Genomic DNA, 22,782 nt, shown 5'->3' on the forward strand with positions numbered 1-22,782 from the left:
CGTCTGTGCGGGTGTGAGAGGGGGAGGGCTTTGCATCAGCAGTGGGCGTAGCTGTTCCTCACTGGCTGCCGCCTGCCACGAGGGGCGCGGCTCTGTCCTGCAGGGGCAGCTCAAGTAGTCACCTGGCACCTCATTGCATGTGCTGGGGCCATGCTCTGGCAGTGGGGGTGAAGAGGTTAATGCTGTCTGGGCTGTCCCCACCTTCCTACCCCCCTGCACACAGCTGTGTGCCCTGTCCAGCAGGCTGAGAGCAATGGGCAGGGGCAGGGCTTAGATCCCTGCTTCGGTTCTGCCCTTAGTTCGACCCCCGTCCCCAGTGTAGACCAGGCCTTAGTATAGACTCATAACTATGTACCATCTGTTGCCAGCAAGGGGCATACTGCCCTCTATAAACAGCCTCCTCTCCCAATTTTACAACAATTGAATTTGAATAGATTGTATAGTATAGCTAATACGATATTTTTTGCACATACAGCTACCATTGGAAATACTGTAGAAACAGATGGTAGCAGTCGGCATTCACTACACTCAGATTCTGTAAGTTATTGAAACATACCGAATATAAATCTGTTTTGAAGTGAGCACCTTCAGTTTAACCTTAAGAATACTGTACAACACAAAGGACAAGAATGTTCACTGTAAGGGGATTCTACTTATTTTTACATTTCCAAAAAGCAATCATCACAAATATCTGAGTGAATGAAGATGAATAAGACAACATAGTGACTAAGAAAACAAAAAGATTGTTGCCCTCTTTAATATTTAACTATATAGTGTAATAGCCACATCCCTCCATTCCTTCATCCAGGCAAAAGGCTGAGAAAATAGATGTGCTTTGCATCATGCCCTGAGTCAATAGACTCTGGCTCTGTTAGTAAATATCCAAACTGAGGGTTCTCTAGTAGGAATTCCTCAGCTCCAGAGATTCCAGATGTAGAGATTTTTTTTAACCAGTGTCTAAGTTGTCTTCATCTGCCATTGTATATATATGGACAGATGAAGAGAGAATTAACACTAATTCTGTAGTAAAAAAATTGAATTATACCTACACACAACCCTTTATTATTCCTTTAGTGAGTCTTAAAAGTAACAGGATGGCACATACTTCCTCTGTTACCACATGTTGGAGTTCACGATATTCTGCTTATTTATTTAAATATACTATTTCTTCCCCCAAAAAATACTGGTTTCTATTTAAAAATAGGACTAAACTATATTTTAATATAAAGTCCAATTATAACACCTCATGCAATAACTGTCAAAATGCCATAACCTGCAAATTTTCCACTTCTGTCCCTCAGTTTATTCTGGAAGAGCCATCATATTTTGATAAGAATAGACAAAGCAGCACATCAGTCCCACCTCAGGCCCCCAATCCGCACGTGTCTCTTCTCTTAGCAAAGTGAAGCCACCGCTGTGGGTCCTGACACAACCCAGCCTGTTCGCCACCTGCTTCTCCAGCATCTTCTCCCTGCCTCCAGCAGAGACCATGGAGGAGGTGGAGGCTGCTCTCTACACCAAAGTAAGCCCCAAACTGGCCATGTTGAGCCGTCCCAAACCGAGTGGGAATCCTGCCACTCGCTCGTGTACTGTCCCCTGGGTTACCTGGCACTGGCATAAGAGTGTAATGATCACAGCTCCCCGACAGGACTTCAGCACAGGCCCAGATAAAGGAGTAACTCCCTCCTAGGGTAGCAGTAGTAGGCATTTATCCTTCACATGCACCGACAATTAGTGAGGAACAGACACTCCCTTCACAAGCACATTCATCCCCCATGCGTGGCTGGGGGCACAGGCCTGAGATCGGCTGCTTCAGGTGCACATAGGCCAGGGGAGCCGAAGCTTGGCTGGAAATCTGCCCTCCAAATGTGGAGTCCTGTCTGACTCTTCCAGTGGGATAGACTGTGTCCAGTGGCCTTTCTGGGGAGAGCAAAGACAGGTGGGGCCCTGTTGCTAGAAGGAGTTTGTAGTAGGTACCCTGCGGGTACAAGTGAGTGGGTGAGCTGTAATACCAGGGGCTGCTATGACCTGGGGGGGTGTCAAACGCCAAGGCATTGGTTCATCACCTGGCTGGGTAACTCCACTTGCTCTGGTTTCTCCTCTGCTCTGCACGCAGACTCTGAAAACCATGGATGAGATGCTGAAGGCCTTGGTGTGCGAGGATCAGGAGCCCAACCTTCTGGTGCTGCAAAACATCTTGGAGGTCTGGAGGCGTGGCGGCAGGAAGGGGACTAGTCCTGTAGCTGGGGTGGGGCTCAGGGACCAAGGCTCCATTTAATCCCAAGCATGGGACACCCCCGTGCCTTCGGCTCCTCAGAGTACGTTCTCTACAAAGGTTCTTGGGCTGGAGGGCCAAGTGCCCCCACTATATCTGAAAAACGTCTGTATGGGGTGGGGGTGGAGAAGCGCGGGCCGGATCTGCTGTGTTCTCCACTGAGCCCCAATGTGAACCTGGCATTCCTTTGTGTTCACCATGGGCCCCACCAACCTGGCCAGAGCCCGGAGCTAGATTCCCCCAACATTCTAGTTCTGGGGCCACAGGAAGTAGATTCTGTGGGTGGTTTGTGCTCCCAAAAGAGGGAAATGTCCTCGACAGAGATTCGGTCTCCTTGATCCCAGAACCTGGGAAGAGGGAATCACAGAAGTGCAGGGCTGGAAGGGATCTCAAGAGGTCATCTACTCCACCCCCTGCACTGAGGCAGGGCCAAGTATTCCTAGACTGTCCCTGTTGAGTGTTTGTCTAGCCTGTTTTTTTAAATCTCCATGATGGGGAGTCCACCACTTCCCTAGGTCACCTGTTCCAGTGCTTAGCCACCCTTAGACTTTTTCCTACTCTTTAACTTAAATCTCCCTTGCTGCAGATTAAGCTCATTACTTCTTGTCCTACCTCCAGGGGACATGGAGAACAATTTGTCACCATCCCCTGTATAACAGCCCTTAACGTATTTGAAGACTGTTAAAGGTGTCACCTCCGTCTTCTCAAGATGAAACATGCCCAATTCGTTCAACCTTTCTTCACAGGTCAGGTTTTCCAAACTGCTGATCATTTTTGTCGCTGTCCTCTGGACTGGCCCCAGTTTGTTCACATCTTTCTTAAAGCATGGTGCCTGCAACTGGACACAGTGCTCCAAGCTAACACAATTCAGAATGGCATTTCCCTTTTTCACAACAGCATCACATTGTTGATTCATATTCAGTGTGAGATCCATGATAACCCCCAGATCCTAACTATACTGAGCAGCCTCGTGGTGCAGCACGCCCTGGCAGGAAAAACGCAGGTCTAGAATAGTGACTCAGCAAGATCCTCAGTAGGAGTCCAATCTAACGAGCCCTGAGGTCGATGGGTCTGTCCTCTGACTCCAGTGGGCTTTGGGTCGAGTCCCATCATTCTGTCTCCAAGGACTCTCCCCGCTGTTCCCCTAGCACCAAAGTCTGCTCTGCAGGGTCAGTGCATTTACACAGGATTGCCCTGACAGCAGCCTCTGAACCCAGGTGTCTGTTCAGCCCCTTTGTCAGACGCCTGTGGGATGCTTTGGCATCAGCTCCTGCCAGGCTGCCAGATGAACGCCCCTTGCTCTGCATGCTCAGGGCCATTGAGCTGCTCCAGCTGCTCCATCCCCACTGTGGAAGGGCCTCCTCTCCGGCAGCTGGAGGGGGTTGCTCGGATTATGTGCCCCCAGAGGCTGGGGCAGCAGAACAGAAGGAGGGAGGTGGGAGGGGACACAGTGAAAGAGATGGGCGGGGCCAAAGGTGCCAGAGAACCGGGGAGTGGGAGTGGGGAGGTTGTGCAGACCCCGGGAGAGGAGGGCAAGGGGCTTGGTGCCAGGTGGGGAAGAGCAGGGAGCCAGTGCAGGGGCTGCAGGAGGGGGAGACGAGAGGACAAGGCTGCAGGAGAGAGCCAGCAGGAGAGAGCAGGCAGGCTGGGGACGGCACGGAAAGGGAGGGCTCTGGGGAGCTCCAGAATGGAGTGAGAGAGGCAGAATGCAGAGCAGAGGAGTCCAAGGTGATTCCAAGCTCCTGGGCCTGAGGTCAAAGAAGGGAGCGGGATGGGAGAAGGGGCTGGGATTAGGAACTTGCCCTTGAGATGGAGACTGGACATTAGTTCATTCGTTACCTGGGTCCCCACTCGGGGGTAACGTTTGCTGAGTTTGCTGCCCAGATGTCTCCGTCCCTGCTGAGCTTTCCTCAGCCCCTGGTGATGGGCCCCACAGCTCCTCCTGCTCTCATTGTCCCCAGTCTCTCTGCGGTGGCCTCTGCCTCCCCCTGTTCTAACCCATTGCTAGGGCAATGCCAGGAGGACTCGCTGCGCTAGGTCTGCAGGGGCGAATGACTCCCTTTGCTCCCTCTCTCCGTCAGGGAGTGGAGGAGTTCAGAATCCTGGGCCAGCTGGTGGGGTGTCTCACTCTGTGCTGTGCAGAGCAGGAGCAGGAGATCTGGTAATCGGCTGTGGAGGGACTTCACCACCTCTACTCCTTCATGCTGCAGCTAAAATGTAAGAGCACTGGAGACCCTTGTCCTTCCTAAATACACTGACATGGGGTTTCCAACATGAAAAACATATTTATTGAACACTTCCACCTTTTCTGCAACCTTTTAAACAGTCTCCATCTAGTAATGAGCCTACACCACTGCTACGATTTCTTTTGTTCCTAATACACTTTTTTTAAAGAAACCCTCATTATCCTTAGTCCTGCAAGCCATGGAGTTTCCCCTGATGTCTAGCTTCCTCTATCCGTATTCTACTCTTCATAACTCACATAAGAATGGACATACTGAGTCAGACCAATGGTTCATCTAGCCCAGGATTGTGTCTTCAGATAGTGGCCAGTGCTTCATGTTTCAGAGGGAATGAACTGAACAGGGAAATTCTGAGTGATCCATCCCCTGACATGCAGTCCCAGGTTCTGGTAGTCAGAGGTTTAGGGACATACAGAGTATGGGGTTGCATGCCCTGATTATCTTGAACCCAATTATACTTTTAGCCTTCACAACATCCCACGGCAACAATTTCCACAGGTTGCCTGTGCATTGTGGGCAGAGATACCTTCTTTTGTTTGTTTTTAACTTGCTGCCTATTCATTTCATAAAGTGACCCCTAGTTCTCCTGTTATGTGCAAGAGTAAATAACACTTCCCTAGTCACTTTCTTCATACCAGTCATGATTTTATAGACCTCTATCATATCCCCCCTTAGTCATCTCTTGTCTAAACGAAATAGTCCCAGGTCTCTACTACAGACCTATATTGTTATAACTATATTGCTCAGGGGTGTGAAAAATCCACACCCCTGTCGTTAGGAGCACCTCTCCCACTCACCTAGCCAGCGCCTCTCGGGGAGGTGGATTAAGAGCTTGTTTGCATAGGAGCATCTTCACTTAAACGCTACAGCGCCAGTGCAGCTACGGCGATACAGTGTTTGAAGTATAGACTTCCCCCCCCCCGCATCTTTTTTCTCTCTCCTCATATGGAAGCTGTTCCATCCTCCTAATCATTTTTGTTGCCCTTCTCTGCACCTTTTACAATACTGGTATATCTGTTTTGAGATGGGGCGACCAGAACTGCAGGCAGTATTCAAGGTTTCGGCGCATCATAGATTTATATAGAACCAATGATGAGCTGCCAAAATCTTAACAACCAGTTCCTATAAAAAGATCTGATTTAAGGGAGGGAAGCGGAGGAGGGTCCGGGGGCCCCTGCAGGGCCTGGGGCAAATTGCCCCACTTGCCCTCCTCCCCGCAGCCCTGGAGTTCACAGCCTCCCCCGTACCTTACCTTGCCGGCAGCTCAAAGCAGCAGAACGACTCAGGAGCTCAGCTGAACTGCCCAGCTGCTGGCCAGGCTGCAGCTGGGGGGAAGCGGGGGAGGGGCCAGGGGAGCCTGCCGCTGCACGTTGACTGGATGTTTTCAGAGAACTATATACGATAACTCCAAAATCTCTTTCTTGAGTGGTCATTTAAACCTCATAATTTTGTATGTATAGTTGGGATTATGATTTCCAATGTGCATTACTTTGCATTTATCAATATTGAATTTCATCTGCCATTTTCTTGCCCAGTCCCTCATTTTTTTTAGACCCCTTTGTAGCTCTTCGCAGGCTGCTTTGGATTTAACTATCTTGAGTCATTTTGTATCATCTGCGAATTTTGCCACCTCACTGGTTACCCCTTTTTCTGGATCATTTATGACTATGTTGAACTACACTGGTCTCAACACAGATCGTTGGAGGGCCCCGCTATTTACCTCTCTCCACTGTGAAAACTGACCATTTATTCCTGTCCTTTGCTTCCTATCTTTTAACCACTGACTCATGAGAGAACCTCCCCTCTTATCCCATGACAGCTTCCTTTGGTTAAGAGCCTTTGGTGAGGGACCCAGTCAAAGGCTTTCTGAAAGTCCAAGTACACTATATCCATTGGATCACCCTTCTGCACATCCTTGTTGACCCCTTCAAAGAATTTTAGTAGACTGGTGAAGCATGATTTCCCTTTATAAAAGGCATGTTGACTCTGCCTCAACAAATTGTGTTCACCGATGTGTCTGATAATTCTGGTCTTTCCTATCGTTTCAACAATTTGCCTGGTACTGAAGTCAGGCTTACCAGGGATCACATCTGGAGACTTTTTAAAAATTCACTCTCACATTAGCTATCTCATACAGAGGCCAATTTAAACGCTAGGTTACATACCACAGTACTGCACATAAGTCTGTCTGGATGTCTCGTGATAGCTGCAACCTTTGCACCAGGCAGGCAATTTACCATGCGGTTCTCCCAGTCATCACAAACCCAATTGCTTATATGTCTATTGACTGAATCCCCAATGTCTATTTCCTGGCTTCTCTTTGTAAGTGGGGTTCCCGCCTCAGGAGGGGTAGCCTCAGTGTGAGAGGACATCATGACTTCATCTGGAAGGTGGGTCCTAACTATGGGATCGTCTCCCTCTGCTCCAGCTCGATGTTCTCCTTCCCCGAAACTTTCACCCTCCTCAGCAGCACAGAGGTTGTCAGACTGGGGATGGGACTACTCTACTGCATCCCTAAAAGTCTCCTCTATGTACCTCACTGTCTCCCTTGGCTCCACCAGTTCAGCCCCTCTGGTCTCCTGGTCTCCGAGGGCCATTAGCTCCTTGGGCCAAATGCCCACATATGCTACCTGCCCACAGGGCTGGTAATCGTACATGCTGCATTCAGTGCAATCAACTGGAGAGCCCCACGCTGCTGCTGCCCTTCTGCCTGGTTTATTTTTACTCTTCCAGGGGGTTAGTTTGTTTAGTTTGGGGGAGGGATGGGGGAGTAGGTTATTGGCCTGAGTTTACAGTATGTTTGTTAGTTGTACTTGTCTCTCACACACCCTCTCTAAACTTCCTTGCAAATCTCCCGTTTGCTAACCGAAGGTCTGATTTATATTGCCTGCTGTCTGTTTCCCCTCCCTGGGTCAGCCAAAATGCTGGTGAAGCACAGTGCAGAGTATCGGCAGCTCCTCAAGGACAGCCAAGCTGAGAGAGCCTTCTGGGTCACCTGGTTCACCAACACCAGCAATATCACATCGGTAACTACAGTCAGTGCTTCCTGGGATTGTTGTGCCCAGAGTTATCAGGAGTCAGAAATTAACACCCTAGGAGTCAGGGGGAAGAGACAGACCCAGGCATGTGACTAACCCCATCCGCTGGGACAGAGCCCTGCCTATGGCCCACTCCACCTCATAGAATAATAGACCTCAGGAAATTATCTAGTCCAACCCCTTACTCAAAGCAGGACTAACCCAACTAAATCATCCCAGCCAGGGCTTTGTCAAGACTGACCTTAAAAACCTCTAAGGATGGAGATTCCACCACCTCCCTAGGTAACCCATTCCAGTCCTTCACCACCCTCCTAGTGAAATAGTGTTTCCTAATATCCAACCTAGACCTCCCCCACTGCAACTTGAGACCATTACTCCTTGTGCTGTCATCCGCCACCACTGAGAACAGCCGAGCTCCATCCTCTTTGGAACCCCCTTGCAGGTAGTGAAGGCTGCTATCAAGTCATGTGCCCCAGCCTCCGAATCATTTTCATTGCCCTCTGCTGGACTTTCTCTGATTTGTCCACATCCTTTCTCTTGTGCAGGGCCCAAAACTGGACGCAATACTCCAGATATGACCTCACCAGTGCCGAATAGAGGGGAATAATCACTTCCCTCCATCTGCAGGCAATGCTTTTACTAATGCAGCCCAATATACCTGCCTACATGACACATCCCAAGATGCACTGGGGCTCATCCAAACCTGATCCCAGCTCCTTGTCAGGTTTGGTGGGAGCTTCCTCAGAGATTAATGCAATAAAAGGCATCATTGCTTCTGCGCACGAGCGCCAGCCCCTGCTGAGCACTAGAGAGTGTATCCGTGCTGCGCAGTATTGTGCCCCCATGCACTGCCACGCTGGGCTCTGCCATGCATGACAGCTTCTGATTGCTGGCTGGGTACTGTGCTGCCCAGGTGTAGTAACCCAGGCCTGTCCCGGTAGAGTGGGGTTTGCCTGCACTCCTGGCCGGGCCAGTCCTGGCTGCATGGCCACTGACCGGATCCACCCTGGACAGCAAAAGGGGTTTCACTGGCAGTTTGTTTCAGATGTCTGGAAAGTACTTCAAGCCGTCGGAGTGCATGGACTTTCTCCTCACTGCTATCAACGGCATGAGAGACACCCGCGTCCATGACTCAGTGGCGGCCAGGCACATGGTGCATGTGATCCTGGAGGTCCTCGGCGCAGGCTTGGTGAGGGTAAGAGCTGCAGTGAGAACACCCTGCTGGGGGAGCGCATCCGTGGGAGACTCTGTCTCTGGGTGCTAGGCATTACTGGGGGGTAAGGGCTCCCAGAGACAAACGTCAGGAGGCCAATGCTGGGAACTCCCAGGCCCCCTTCAGCTAGAGCATGAGGGCGCCCCGGCATCCTGGAGAGCATGAAGCTAGCTTCAGCTCAGTCTTTGTCCCCCCAGTTCTCTGCACTAGATGGGTCGGACTCCTGGAGGGACGAAAGTGTCGATCAGGAGTTCCTGGCTTATCCAGTGTCGGTTTCCAGCTCTTGTAAAAAACTGGTGACTTCCCTTACACAGGAGCTGGCGTTCTTCAGGCTGTGCTGAGCCCGTAGACGTTCCACTGTAGGGGCGTGTGCACCCAGGGCATGCGAGTCGCAGACGTTTGCCAGCAGTACCACGGAGCGGAGCCTGCGCCCCCCCCCCCCAGCGCACAGGCACGGGCATCAAAAGGGCATATCCGCCACCTCCCTCTCCAGTCCTTCACACCTGCATGCTGCCAGGTGAACATCCCTATTTCTACTGAGACCTCAGGGGCAAGGTTTATAGGAACTGGCTGGGGTTGGTTCCCCCGCCCCCGTGTTTCACCCCTACAGCTCGCTGGGGATCTAAACTGCCACTCACCGGTTTGAGCCTCTACCTAGCCAGGCCCTGTTCTCTCCACCCAGGCAGTTGCTAGCCCTGAACCCCTGCAGGAAGCCATGACACATAGGTGCTTGGGGCTCGTGAGAAAGGCTATCGCTGGCTGAATGATCCCTGCCTGTATGGTGGGGATTGAGGCCACTTTGCCAGCAGGTGCCCCCAAGTCCTGTGCTGTGGCGAGTCATTAGAGGGGATGCGGCTGGACAGAAAGGCAGAATTGGGTCCCCAAGCAGAGCCCCTCTACTACCTGCCTGTGTCCTAACCGCCAGGATAGTGGTCAATCCCACCTTCAGGTCAGGTTCCAGCATCAGGCCCTGTCGATACCCACAGCTGTTGCACCCAGCGTGTGCTGATAGACTCTGGAACATCCAGTACGTTTACAAACACTAGAAACTGCCTAACACCAGGCACGGGGGCTGGGAGACGGGGGATGTGTAGGGTACAGAGCACAGCTCCCCTAATGCTGGGCAGGAGGCTGGAAGATGCATAGGATACAGGGCACAGCACCCCTAATGCTGAGCAGGGAGGCTGGGGATGTGTAAGGTACAGAGCGCAGCACCCCCTAAGTTGGGCAGGGGGGCTGGAGATGGGGCAATGTAGGGTACAGAGCACAGAACCCTTAATGCTGGGCAGGGGGGCTGGGAGATGCGTAGGATACAGAGCACAGCGTCCTCTAACACCTGGCAGGGGGGCTGAGAGATGGGGGGTGTAGGGTACAGAGCACAGCACCCCCTAATGCCTGGTAGGGGGGCTGAGAGATGGGGAGTGTAGGATACAGAGCACAGCACCCCCTAATGCCTGGCAGGGGGCCTGGAAGCTGGGGGAATATGTAGGATACAGAGCACAGTGCTCCCTAACACCAGGACACGAGGCCTCGTCCATGTCAGGGCAGAAATGATCACACCCTTCGAATGGGGGATCTGGCAGGAGCACTGCTTTACATTAAGGTTCTTTTGGTGATAGGCTAACCTTACCCCTGTCCTGCATTTTGAGTGTGAACAGCTGTAGATGGAAACCCAGATGGCAGAGATGGAGCAGGACTAACCGTGATCACTTAGTCTAGCCCTCACCCTGTGTCTAGCCTGTACAAGTGTTGAAAACAGCAGGTGCCTTTTCTTGCCCTGAGATGTCAACGCTTGCTACGGCTTTCTCCCTCTATGGGTTGTGGGATCCAGTGGAGCGGTCTGTGTTCTGTTTACAGGACAAGATGTGTAAATCTTTTATACCTCTAAGTATTACTGTAAATACAGTTATTTAATATATCAAAGAAATAAAATAAATAAAAGCATAAAAATACATCAGAAAGCACCAAATTGAAACAGAGGATTGCTATGTACAGGGGGGATTGCTATGTACCGGGAGGGGAGGGGGAGCACATGACTAGTTATCTGCTCAATAGCTTTATTCAACATGTACTTTTTGACATGTTCCCACACCTGGTGTAGGGTTTATGTTCTACCCTCCGTTCCCATTTCCAGTCGTGTACATTTTTGGCGCTGTACCTGGTGACTGGACAGGGCAGGAAGCCAATGGGGAAGAAGTCATGGTCTGGCACGAAGTGTTCCACCTTGCTCCAGGCGGGGTCTGATGCCAAAAGCCCCCAGAGAAGGGAGGCTGGCTTTTCCCAGAGCTAGGGCAGCTGGGCAGCTTCAATGACCGGGCTCTCCGCAGTGCACATTGTGGTCATCCTATGGACAAATGTCCATAGGCTGCAGCAGGCTGGAGGCTGGATCTTGAAGGCCTCCAGGATGAAGATGGTCTGAGAAGCCAGGCATCAGACTGTGGACTTGCTGTCCTGCTGCAAGCCTTTGAGGTCTAAGATTGAAAGGAAGGAAATGGAGGTCAGAGCCATGGCACTCTGGAGAGCCCCGGCAAGCCAAGCCAGCTCTGTACCTCTCGGCCCACAACAAGGAGGCAGCAGGCCGGGTGGCAGGAGGCAGGGGACTAGTGGGAACAACCGCAACCCTCACTAAACATCCCCACCGCCCTCCACAGCTGGGGGAGCCTCCAGACATAGGCAAGAAGTCCCAATGAACCCCATTCACTCACTATTTCTAGGACTGCCTCATCCCTGCAGTATCTGAGAGCTCATCCCTGCCTGTATTTACCCTCCCCCTTCCCCCTCAATGCACAGATGGGCACTTAGGCCTAGAGAGGGGGAGAGTCACAAAGGGGGCTTGGGCATTGTTAGGTGCCGCCTAACTTCAGGTGCCCTGCTGCCCTCCAGGAAATGCCGAGGAGGGAGCTCAGCCATTCTCTAGCTCCGGTTGGGAGGCCTAGCTGTGAACCTGCTCTGGGAGTGAGGAGTCTGAGCTATGTCACCCACCCTTCCCTTTTCCCAAACAAATGTGGTGGAAATGCCACTCTGCCCTGGTAGGGGCCATGGCCAGGGTTGTGCTCTTCCCACCAGCACAGCCAGGGGAGTGTGCGGAGGCCAGTGGCTGTAGGAGTGGTGAGGCAACTCCTCGCCCCACCCAATCTCTCAGCCTGGCTGCAGGGGGGTGTTGAGCTCAGAGGATGCAGAGAAGACTCAGCAGTTGGGTGGGGCACCATGGTCATGGCACTACTGGACTCAACATTCAAGTGATTTTGAGTGTCTGATTGTCACAGCACTGAGCACCTGCCCTCTGCCGGCCAGACCCTTTAAAGGGGGGTGTCACATGTTGCCCCCCCCCCAAACAAATTACTGGTCACTCTGTAACTATCTCAGCCGCAGACTCCAGTTCGTGGCCTCACCTGGGATACGTTGGGACGCTCATCATGCACAAGGAGGAGCAGTGGGATCAGGCTCTGGAGCACATGCTCCTTCATCTGCCTCCGGTTGGGCCCCCTTACAAGCTCCAGCAGGTCTTTAAAGAGAGTGATGGAGAGCACCTGGAGCTTGCTGGACACCTGCAAGAGACGATATAGGGAGGGGAGGAGACATTGTGACAGTCATTCTCATCCAGCGGGGCAAGCGCACACTGTGCCAGAGATGTCTGCCCTGCAGGGGGTATTGGTAACTCACCTCCAGCCATACAGCCTGTCATGGGTCTACCCTCACTTGAAACTGGGGGGTTTCAAAGTGAGGACCCGCATGCCACCATGTCAAAGGTCTCACCCCCACTTGGAACTGTTGGGCTCCAATGTGGGGACCTGACTTGGTTTCCCTCTAAACTAAAATCCTAGTTTAGATCTAGTAAGCTGCCACCACTCAATCAGGAAATGTGGATTGAGACACAGTCCTTCCCCAAAATCCTAGGGGATTCCAAGAGCCCCAAATCCATGGAGTTCTTACACCCAGGAGAAACAAACCATTCCCCCTGCTTCCTCCCCCCTCCCTTTTCCTAGGGGAGAGATACCTGATTCAAACTGCTTGAATCAAACCCAGGAGGAACTGTCTCTTCCCCCCTCCCCTTCCCCTGAATTTCCACAAGAGAAGGAATTAACCAAGTCCAAAGAAAAGAAAAGAATTTATTAAGAGAACAAAAAGAAAATACAGAATCTCTATGAGCCCAAGCTGGACACTCATAGGGTATAACCTTATCAATCTCTGGAGAGAATCCCCTCTCCCCCTTTCTTTCTCAGTGAAAGCAAAGTAACAGCAAACAGGAATAAAGAATTTCCTTTAGCAAACACACAATTGCAAATATAGAAATCAAATCATAAGACTAATTCGCCTTTCTAATTAATACTCACTATTAATTAGTAGAAACTACTCCAGGAGAACTTGGAGACATGACTGGTCCCTTTTAGATCCAGAAAGAGTTTTCAGACAAACAAAGAAAACACAGACAAAAGCTTCCCTCCACAGAGATTTGAAAAAATCTTATCTCTGATTGGTCCTTTGGTCAGGTGGTCACCAGGTACTACATGTTAACCCTTTCCAGGGAAAAGAGACCTTAACCCTGATCTGTTTATTTATGACACAGCCACAGCTGGGGCCAGAGTCTCATGGGCATAGCGCCATTGAAGGCAATAGAGATGCAGATTTCCACCAGCTGAGGGGCTGGCCTGGTACCTTCTTGGCCAGGGAGAGCAGTAAGCTGGGGTGAGACTGCCCCTGGGCTCTCACAGCCAGCTCTGGGTGCACTGACATCAGCACCCGCCTGTGTCAGCCAAGGGGAAACGTTCAGGGTGGAGCAGCGCCAGGACAGGGGCGGCAGAGAGGGAGCGATGAGGAAAGATTCAAAGAGCAAACACTGGTGTAGTTTGTCCACCCGCTTTGCAGGCCCAGCTCACACTGGTGTTGACCCACAGCGGCCCTCTAGCCGGGCCAAGGGGGCCAGGCATGGGGGGCAAATTTCTACATTGGTGTTTGTTTGGGCCATGCTCAGGGACCTGAGGTGAATTTAACCAGGGCCAAGGGGTGGTAAATGTGCAGGAGTTCCCAGATAGGGGGCCTTGGAAGCCATGACTGGAAGTCACCCAGCCTCCAGGGGTTTGGGGTGGGGTGAGGGGTCAGCTCAGAACAGCTGGGCAGGCTCTGTACAAAACACGTGGGAGGGGTATAGGGGCATCAGGGCTGCACTGCAGCGGGCACAGGCAGATGTTGAACTGGCACCTCTCTGGTCTTCCCTCCAGTTGTTGAGGCCTGTTTGCCTTTCCCTGGTGATGGGCGTTGTGTTCATTAACACTATTTGGATTTAACCCCTGCCCCATAAAGAACCTGTTCTGTTCCCCTCGGGCCCGAAAGGGGTTTGGTTTAAAGGGCTCACCCCAGGGCGAGATCCTGCATCCTTGGTCCAGGCTGCCCTGTCTCTTTGGCCAGCTGGGGATCCAGGAGACCCTGGGAACAGCTTTAGCCAGGCCTGTGCCACTACTAAATAAAGAGCGGCAGGGTCCCAGCAGAGTTCGGGAGGGTTGAGAGTAGGATTTACCGTTATGAGAGCTGGGGAGTCCCTCCAGGAGCCCCCACTGGGGCATTACCCCTGGAAGGCAGTAATGGATGGGCCCCTTTCTCCTGCCCGCTTGCTGGATCTCGCCACCCAGTGTGGAACTGAACATCAGTCTGGTGAATGCGCCGGCGGGGGCTAGTTTGTGGGTACTAAAGACCTGAGAAGAACTTTCCCGTCCTTTGACACTGCCCTGCCATGAGAATGAAGGGGAGAGGAGAGGGCGGTAGCTACAGAACCTACAGACGGAGCCGTTTCCTTATGGAGCTGACAGGCCAGCTGTAGGATTCCTGGCCAGGGAAAGGAGGGGCAGATTTTCACCAGGGTACCATCACTTGTCACCCTGAAAGCCAGCAAGAGCATTGCAGCACCCTTTGCTACAGAGGCCCCCTTGCTGCATGCAGGCTCAGGAATGCACGTCCTTCCCCAAGGGGAGTCTCGTCCCCAGGCTGCCCTCATCCTGGTCAGTAGACCTGCAGGATATCAGGGTTCCCATCCTTTCTGCCATGTGCTCTCATGGAGAATGTGGTAGCAGAGGAAGGCGGGAATGGGCTCACGTCATTTATGACCATCCGTATTCTGGCTAGGAGGATAGCACAGGCCCTGCTAGCCCACCCCCCAACCTCCATTCACAAGTCTGCAGTTTGAACGGTCTCCTGTGAGCTGCCAGGCCTTACATCATTAAACAATGGCAGGAGTTGCTCAGCCACTTGCACAGCCGCGCGGCTGGCGCTCTGCCTGTCCATGCCGGTGAGGAGGTGTTTTAGCACGGCAATGGCCTTGGTGATGAGGTCTCTGTCTACCTCCTGGAGTTTCCCCACCTGTGTGAAAGGAGGAGCTGCTTTACGAAACACCCTCCAGTGACCCAACAAGCCATTTCCAGAACAACGTCTGCGTCCCCTGCAGACAGAGGCACGGGAACTAGGGGTGCTGCAGCACTCCCAGGTTTTACACAGGGCTCTGCTCCTGGCCCCACACACAGGGTCCCAGCTGCTGGCCCTGTGCCAACCCCCAGCTGTGGCCCCAGCCTCGGTCCCCTTTCCCCATCCACACCGCCCCCACCCCCACGCCTCCTGGAGCCATGGCCGTGCTCCTGACCCCAACTCTAATGGTGGAGGGGTGTGTGGACAGGGGTAAGTGGGGGGGTGAAGCACCTCCACTATAAAAAGTCTCCCAGCGCCCCTGCCTCCAGATGGCATGTTAGAGCCTCAAAGCCTTTGCACAGCCAACTAAGATCACGGACAGTGGGGCTGGCTATCTGCAACATAAGCAGCTGCTTCCTTGTACCCCAGATCTCAGGGGATGGTTTTTATTAGCAGATATCATCCGTGGGAAGTTCTCTACACAAAACGTTGACCCCAAATAAATCAAGTGTATTATTGTTCAAATAGCACCTCGATGGCCTGTCTGCAATGAGGGCTTGTGCTGGGGGCTTTCCAGGCACAGTAAGAGATGGTCCCTGCCCTAGAGCTTACAGGCTAGACACACGAAGAAAGGATTTCTATCCCCATTGTACAGACATGGAACTCAGGCACAGAGAGGCTACGTGACTCGCCCCAGCCCACCTCACCTCTCTAGGTGCCCTGGGGGAGCGTGGGAAGGACGAAAGCCCTGCAGCGATGTCTGTCTCCTGTTCTTAGCTGCAGGCCACAAGAGCCCTGTACGAGATCCTCCAGGACAGGCCTGCAGGCAGGAGGTGAAGGAGGTTTTCCCTCAGCTTTAAATCTCTCTGCTCTTCCACATCACCTACACAGGCAGTACACTGCTTCGCACGAGAAGGAGCATAACCAGGAGGACACGCCCACACCCCTCAGCCCCGTCAGGTACCACCAGCCCGACACCCAGCCTGGGTTCTGCACCGTCGCCCGCAGGCACGCGGCAAGGCCTGGCCTGGGCTCAGTAACAAGAGGCTCGCTCTGCACACAGGTTCGCGGTGAAGGTCATGGAAGCTTTGCTTCGATGTGCTGGCTACAAGGACCAGGTCACCTTCATCCTGAAGCAGGGCAGCTGGGACCTGCTCATGAGGTCCGACACACACCACAAAGGCGTCTGCCTGCTTGCCCGGTGAGTGCTGCCCAGAACTGATCACAGCAGCAGCTCCCCTCCCTGGCCCAGGACACGGCCACATTGCCTTCCCTGTTGGGTGAGACGCGGCTCCCAATCGCCTGCATGGAACAGGCTGCAGCCTCTGTGCTGTTGGCCAAGGGGTCAGTCGGCTACTTCTCCACCCTGCGCTGCCTGGCATAAACCGCTTCCTGCGTGGCTCTGGCAGGCGTGGCTGGGCAAAGACAGCCTCTGCCATGTCTTTCCGCAGCGTTGGTGTAGCCCTGTCAGGCCCAGCACATGAGAGAGACAAGGTGGGGGAGGGAATGTCTTTGGTTGGCCCAGTGACTGTGGGTGAGAGAGAAGCTAACACAGAAAGCTCCAGCGCTTGTCTTGGGTGAATCTAAGATATTCCCTCACCCACCCTTCTGTCTCTCATTACCCAATCTCTGGGCACATGAGGAAGGCCACCGACCCCACCGACACCCTTCTTTGTCTGCAGTTCTCTTGCAGCCCCAGCACTACGTGCTCAGAGCTGGCCTCATGGAAGGGCTCCCTGTCGAGTGATTAAGGGTTTGGGTCTCTAGCTGTAAATAATAAAAAAAAAATCTATTGAAAAGGGCTTTGTGACTATCTGTGTTTCTGTTAGAATGTCTTAGTGGCCCTTAAGTGAACTAAAAGTTGTAAAGGACCATCTTGGTTTGTTTTCAAGGAGCTGTCTGTCTTTTAAATTAAAAAATATATAGTTTTGAGAGCCTAGCTCTAGCTCAAAAAGCTGAAATGTATGTTGTAGAATGATGGGGGGGGGGACCCTAAAAATCTGTTTACAATTTAAAAAAACAGGGATAGTTTAGATGTGTTTGAGTACAATAGAGCTGACCCACCCTGTTGAACTGGGTGAGGATGGTGAGCTTTGATTAATATGAAATGAAATAAAACCTCTGAAGTTCACAGATGCTATTGGACAGTTTAAGTTGGTTGTACTCTAGTAGACAGTTTAACTATAACCCCAGGAGTTGGTAGAATTCTACTGGAGAGTTTAACCCCCAGGAGTTAGTTAAACACTATTGGACAGTTTAAATCAGGGGTTCTCAAACTGGGGATCGGGATCTTTCAGGGGTCGTGAGTTGCTAGCCTCCATCCCAAACCCTGCTTCGCCTCCAGCATTTATAATAGTGTTAAATATATAAAAAAGTGTTTTTAATTTATAAGGGGGGCCTCACACTCAGAGGCTTGCTATGTGAAAAGGGGTCACCAGTACAAAAGTTTGAGAACCACTGGTTTAAATATAACCCATCTCTCTTTCTAGCAACTCAAAGTCATTAAAATAATATATTTACAAAATAAACAAGGGTCTAATCAAAAACTGAAATGTTTCAAGGGTTCATAAACCTCCACAATACTTTAGAACAAGTGTTTGCGCTAAAGAAAATCAAACATGTAAAAGCTCTGGGTATTTGTAGGGTGCTTACTATGGTTGTGATACACCCAACAACCCCCAAATTTTAAGCATGAAAGAAAGATACTTAAAAAACAAACAAGCCCCAGACATTCATTGATATCTGCAAGGGGCCCCACACGTGGGAATGGGTACAGTAATGTTAAGGATTGTTGTGTATGGTGATTTAATGTTTAATACTGTAAGAAGGCCCCAAAGAAAAATGTATGTTAACTACAAGAAAAAAAATTAGCCAAAAGCAGCCCAGTTGTGCAGACAACTTAATTCCCCCTGCCCAGATCACAAAAGGGAATGTTAGGGGAGGAGGGCCTAAAGTCCTTAAGTATCTATTAATTCAGAGTTGTGATGATCGAATCTACCTGCTAACTACAGACTTTTGAAATCTGTTTGAAACAAAGAGTTAGGCTGGTGTAAAAATCTCAGTTTTTTTGGAGACAGTTTCTGTTGAAAGAGGACAATCTTGAACTGAATTTCTGCTGGACTGCAAGAGGAGGTGTGCTCCCTGTTTTTAACTTTGAAAATATATAATACATAATGTCACTCTTTGGCCATTCTGTCCTTACTAAATAACGGCACCAATCTTATTACAGTGTGATCTGTTGTCTTTGTGTAAAATATACCCATTTAGAAAAAAAAGCTGAAATATATGTTGTAGAATCGTGAGAGGGGAACCTCCCTAAAAATCTGTTTACCATTTAAAAAAACAGGGCTGGTTCAGATATGTTTGAGTACAATAGAGCTGACCCACTCTGTTGAACTGAATGGTTTTAACCACAACCCCAGGTCATAGCCAAAGTGACTGAGATAAACCACCCTTGTTGCCATCGGGGTTAATGGTATAAGTGATCAGTAATTAAATTTGATGGGTGTACGCCCACAGTAAGAGAGGTGAGTGAGTGAGGATGGTGAGCTTTGATTAATATGCAACTGAAATAAAACCTCAGGAGTTAGCAGAAGCTATTAGACAATTTAACTATAACTCAGGAGTTGGTTCAATTCTATTGGATAGTTTAAATATGACCCCAGGAGTTGGCTGAAAGCTATGGACACTTGAAATATAACCCAGGGGTTGGTCGAATGCTATGGGTCACTCTTTCTAGCAACTCAAAGTCATTAAAATAATAATTTACAAAAATAAACATGGGTCTAACCCAAAACTGAAATGTTTCCAGGGTTCACAGACCTCCACAATACTTTAGAACAAGCGTTTGCGCTAAAGAAAATCAAACATGTAAAAGCTCTGGGTATTTGTAGGGTGCTTACTATGGTTGTGATACACCCATTTTATTTCAAAAACAGCCCCCAAATTTTAAGCATGAAAGAAACATGTTTAAAAAACAAACAAACAATCCCCAAGACATTCGTTGATATCTGCAAGGGGCCCCACACTTGGGAATTGGTAGAGTAACGTTAAGGATTGTTGTGTATGATGATTTAATGTTTAATACTGTAAGGCCCCCAAAGAAAAATGCTTTAATTAAAAGAAAAAAAAATGAGCCAAAAGCAGCCCAGTTATGCAGACAACTTAATTTCTCCTCCCCAGATCACAAAGGTGAATGTTAGGGGAGAGTAGGGTGATCACATGTCCCAATTTTATAGGGACAGTCCTGATTTAGGGGTCTTTTTCATATATAGGCTCCTGTTCCCCCCCCCCCCACCCTGATTTTTCACGCTTGCTGTCTGGTCACCCTACTCTCCCCGAAAATGGAGAGGCCAAAATGGTTTTTAAAAGCAGTTTCGTTTTTATTCTGGAAAAAAAAATAGTTTTGTTTTTTTAAATGGGGTTATTTGCCTTCTTAGAAGAGTTGGCTTTAACGTTTAAATTGTTAGCAATTCAGGGGCCCAAGCTAGACAGACTTGTGGGTGTTTAAAAAGGCTTTCGGGGGCCCCTCACCTCAGGGGTGACTCCCGCCAACGGATCTCCGCCCCCCCCAGCGTCTCCGCGCGCTGCAGAGAGTCTGGACACAGGCAGGGCAGCTCCGCACGTTGCCTCTGTCCCCCTCCCCCACCAGCCCTGACCCTGCTGCCAGCCCATTGGCCGGGAACAGCAGCCAATGGCAGCTGTGGAGGGCGTTGCCAGAGCTGCCTGGCCACGCCTCCACAGCAGGGAGCCGCAGGCAGAAAGCAGGAGGAGCCTCTCACTGTCAGACAGACGCAGCCCTGGGGGTGGGGGAGCAGCAATGGGCACCCGGGGATGACGTTAAATACAAAGTTCAGAGGGGGTTTCCTTGGGGGGGGCTATAGCAACCCACACAGAGCAGACCTGGGCTGCAGCTGGCTCTGTCCACCACTCCTTCTCACCCCACAGAGACCCACACAACCCTCTGCTCCCCAAAAAGACCCCACTGGCCCCTGTGCCCCTATCACCCCTCACCAGAGAGCCCCCGCTTCTGCCTCCAGTGACAGCTTCCCTCCCCCTCTGCTCCCTACAATCTCCCCCTTTGCCTTCCCCCTTCTCCCAAGTCCATTGGCCGGAATGCTCCCAACCACCAGGGCTAATGGGAGCTCCATCTGTAGCAGGGTGCCTGCTTGCAGATGCAGACCTCCCTGGCTGTTCCTCAACAGCCCAGGGAGGGGGAGCCACAGGTGAGCTAGCCCCTGTCATCATCATTGCAGGCCCAGCAATTCTCTGGGTATTTAATTTCACTTAGGCAAGTAATTCAGTCTTCTCTTTCTTTCCAGACAGTTTGTGGCTTTTCCTGTAAGAAAACTTACAATTTCTTTGCAAAGAAGTCCATTTATAGTTTTTCACTTGAAACTATAGTTGTTCATAAGCTCATTTATTTTGTTAACTCGGTTTCATAGGCAATTTAAAAAGTCACTTGAATTGTACCTAGTTTTTTCCACTGGTCCAAAACCACATGAAAGATGTGCGGATTTTTATTTCTGTGGGCCAAAGCACCCTAAGTAGAAATATAAATGTTGAAGCTAGAAAAGATGGGTAAGGGTCCCTTCAGGAAACTGTCCTCAAGTCATTCATTCTTCTGGGCATTCCATTTATTGTTCCCTCCTATAGTGATAGAGATCAGTGTTTCCGGAGGAGATGCAGAAAACTGGGGCAACCCTGCAGCAACTCTGTCTCTACCCTTGTTCTCTCTCTGCTCCCTCTACCAGCCCCTTTGGTCTCCCTAGGATTCCCCCTACCATTACTCCTTCTGGGTTTCTTTCCCTGATGCTTCTCATGAAGTAAAGTTTGTCATTACAGCTTCTTATCTTTGTACTATATTTAATTTTGATGTATTTATTAAGTGTTAATTAATGCACTATGGGAGTCCCCCTTCAACCCTCTGTACAAATTGATCCCCTTCTTTCCATATGTTTTGCCCATAAGGTTTTCTGCAGCCCTAGGGCAGCCAGCAATAACCCCTGTGCCTTTGCAATGGGGTGAGGGAAGGTGACCGTGGGTTCCCTAGTTATGTGATTTGCAAGAAGTGTTATCATTACTCAGGGTACCAAACGTGTTTAAATGATATAAGTGCCTTGTAAAATCCCAAAGTAAGCTCATTTTCATTTTTCAGGTAATAATCTCATATACAGTCTACACATATTTTTCATTATTAGTTTAATTTATTTTTATTGTTGTTATTAGCTAGATTACTGTGGGGGGGTTTTCAGTGTGAAAAATGGTGTGCTATTTTAGGGGTTGAATGACATGATACAGTGTGGCCAGCGTGTTGGGAAGACAATGGTGTTGGAACAGGAATGTCTCCATGCTGAATCTGTGAGTAAGCAGTCTGTGCTTCAGGGTCTGAGGACAGATTGGGTTACTGGTGTTCCTGAGCAGAACAGTTTTATGGCTGAACTCTTAAAGATGCAGGGGAGAGCAAGCCAGCTCTCAGCCTCAGACCCTTTGAATTTGTGTGGTATCTCTGTAAGGGCAGGTCTACACTAAGAATGGGGGTCGAACTAGGGTACGCAAATTCAGCTACGTGAATAGCGTAGCTGAATTCGAACTACCCTAGTTCGAACTACATACCCGTCCAGACGCCGCGGAACCGAACTCCGCGGCTCCAAGGTCGACTCTGCTAACTCCAGCTGCCGAGGTGGAGTACCGGAGTTCGAACTAGCGCTTCCGGAGTTCGAACTATCGCGTCTAGATCAGACGCGATAGTTCGAACTCCGGAAAGTCGAACTCACCGCGTCGACCCGCGCGGTAAGTGTAGACTAGCCCTAAGACAAAGTCCAGCCTTGGAATCCATAGCAGCTAAGGAGTTAAAAGCTAGTGTTTGTGTTAATGCAAATTACCTGGCTGGCAGGGAGAAGAAAGACTTGCTAATAGCTGTTAGCAAACAGAGCCCACCCCATCAGCCAGTGAATTCTGTTAAGCAAGAGAAATCAGGGTTTAATCCTGCAGGACAAGGAGGAAAGAAAAAACTGAACTTTGCAAAGGGAAGCCACACGTTAACCCTAAAATGCCCAAACCCCAATGGTATTGAGCCAAAGGTGTGGTGTGACAAACATGATTGTAGATGGACACTTGCAATAAATTTGTTGTTATTGCTAATGGTAATGTTTGTTACTAATGTGTTGCTATTACCAAGAAAGGTAAAAATGTGCAATGTGCCTAATCTTGTGGAAAATCCCTTAAACATGTTGAGAGTAATGCATGAAGACATACTTTATGTTAAAAGGCCGTGTTATACTAATGTTTCACTGTTAATGCCTGTAGACAATCTTGGAACTTTTCATAGAAGAAAAGACACTCCAGACCTAACGTGCTGTATAAAAAGGGAAACTAAGGCACACTACCAAATTGATTTTATGGCTAAATGCCAAGATTCCTGTACTATAAAAATTACTATCTATCTTAACTTGATGTTAATTGGGCTCCAAACATGTGCCAAAATTTGTATGGATAAAGTAGCTCTGTTCTTTAGCTCTTGGAAAGATCACATGAAACATACAGGAACCCTGCTGCAAAAGCAGATCCAATCCGCTGTTGTTCAGACCAGCTTTTACCTTAAGTTTGTAAAGAGATTCA

At 50.1% G+C, this 22,782-nt stretch overlaps 2 protein-coding genes across 3 annotated transcripts in view; both read right to left on the minus strand.

Annotated features, from left to right (window-relative positions):
- Positions 1-22,782, minus strand: part of LOC123369342 (maestro heat-like repeat-containing protein family member 7) — a 1,253,347-nt gene that overhangs the window by 1,007,199 nt on the left and 223,366 nt on the right. The window lies entirely within an intron of this gene.
- LOC123369353 (maestro heat-like repeat-containing protein family member 7) overlaps positions 11,104-22,782 on the minus strand; it is a 47,562-nt gene continuing 35,883 nt past the window's right edge. The window contains exons 9-11 of the mRNA XM_045014867.1: positions 14,977-15,120; positions 12,162-12,317; positions 11,104-11,240 (exon numbers count right to left, since the gene is read on the minus strand). The gene's annotated coding sequence lies outside the window, so the exon portion shown is untranslated. The remainder of the gene's footprint in view (positions 11,241-12,161; positions 12,318-14,976; positions 15,121-22,782) is intronic.

This window comes from Mauremys mutica, chromosome 4 (genome assembly GCF_020497125.1).
Source record: "Mauremys mutica isolate MM-2020 ecotype Southern chromosome 4, ASM2049712v1, whole genome shotgun sequence".
Lineage (NCBI taxonomy): Eukaryota > Metazoa > Chordata > Testudines > Geoemydidae > Mauremys > Mauremys mutica.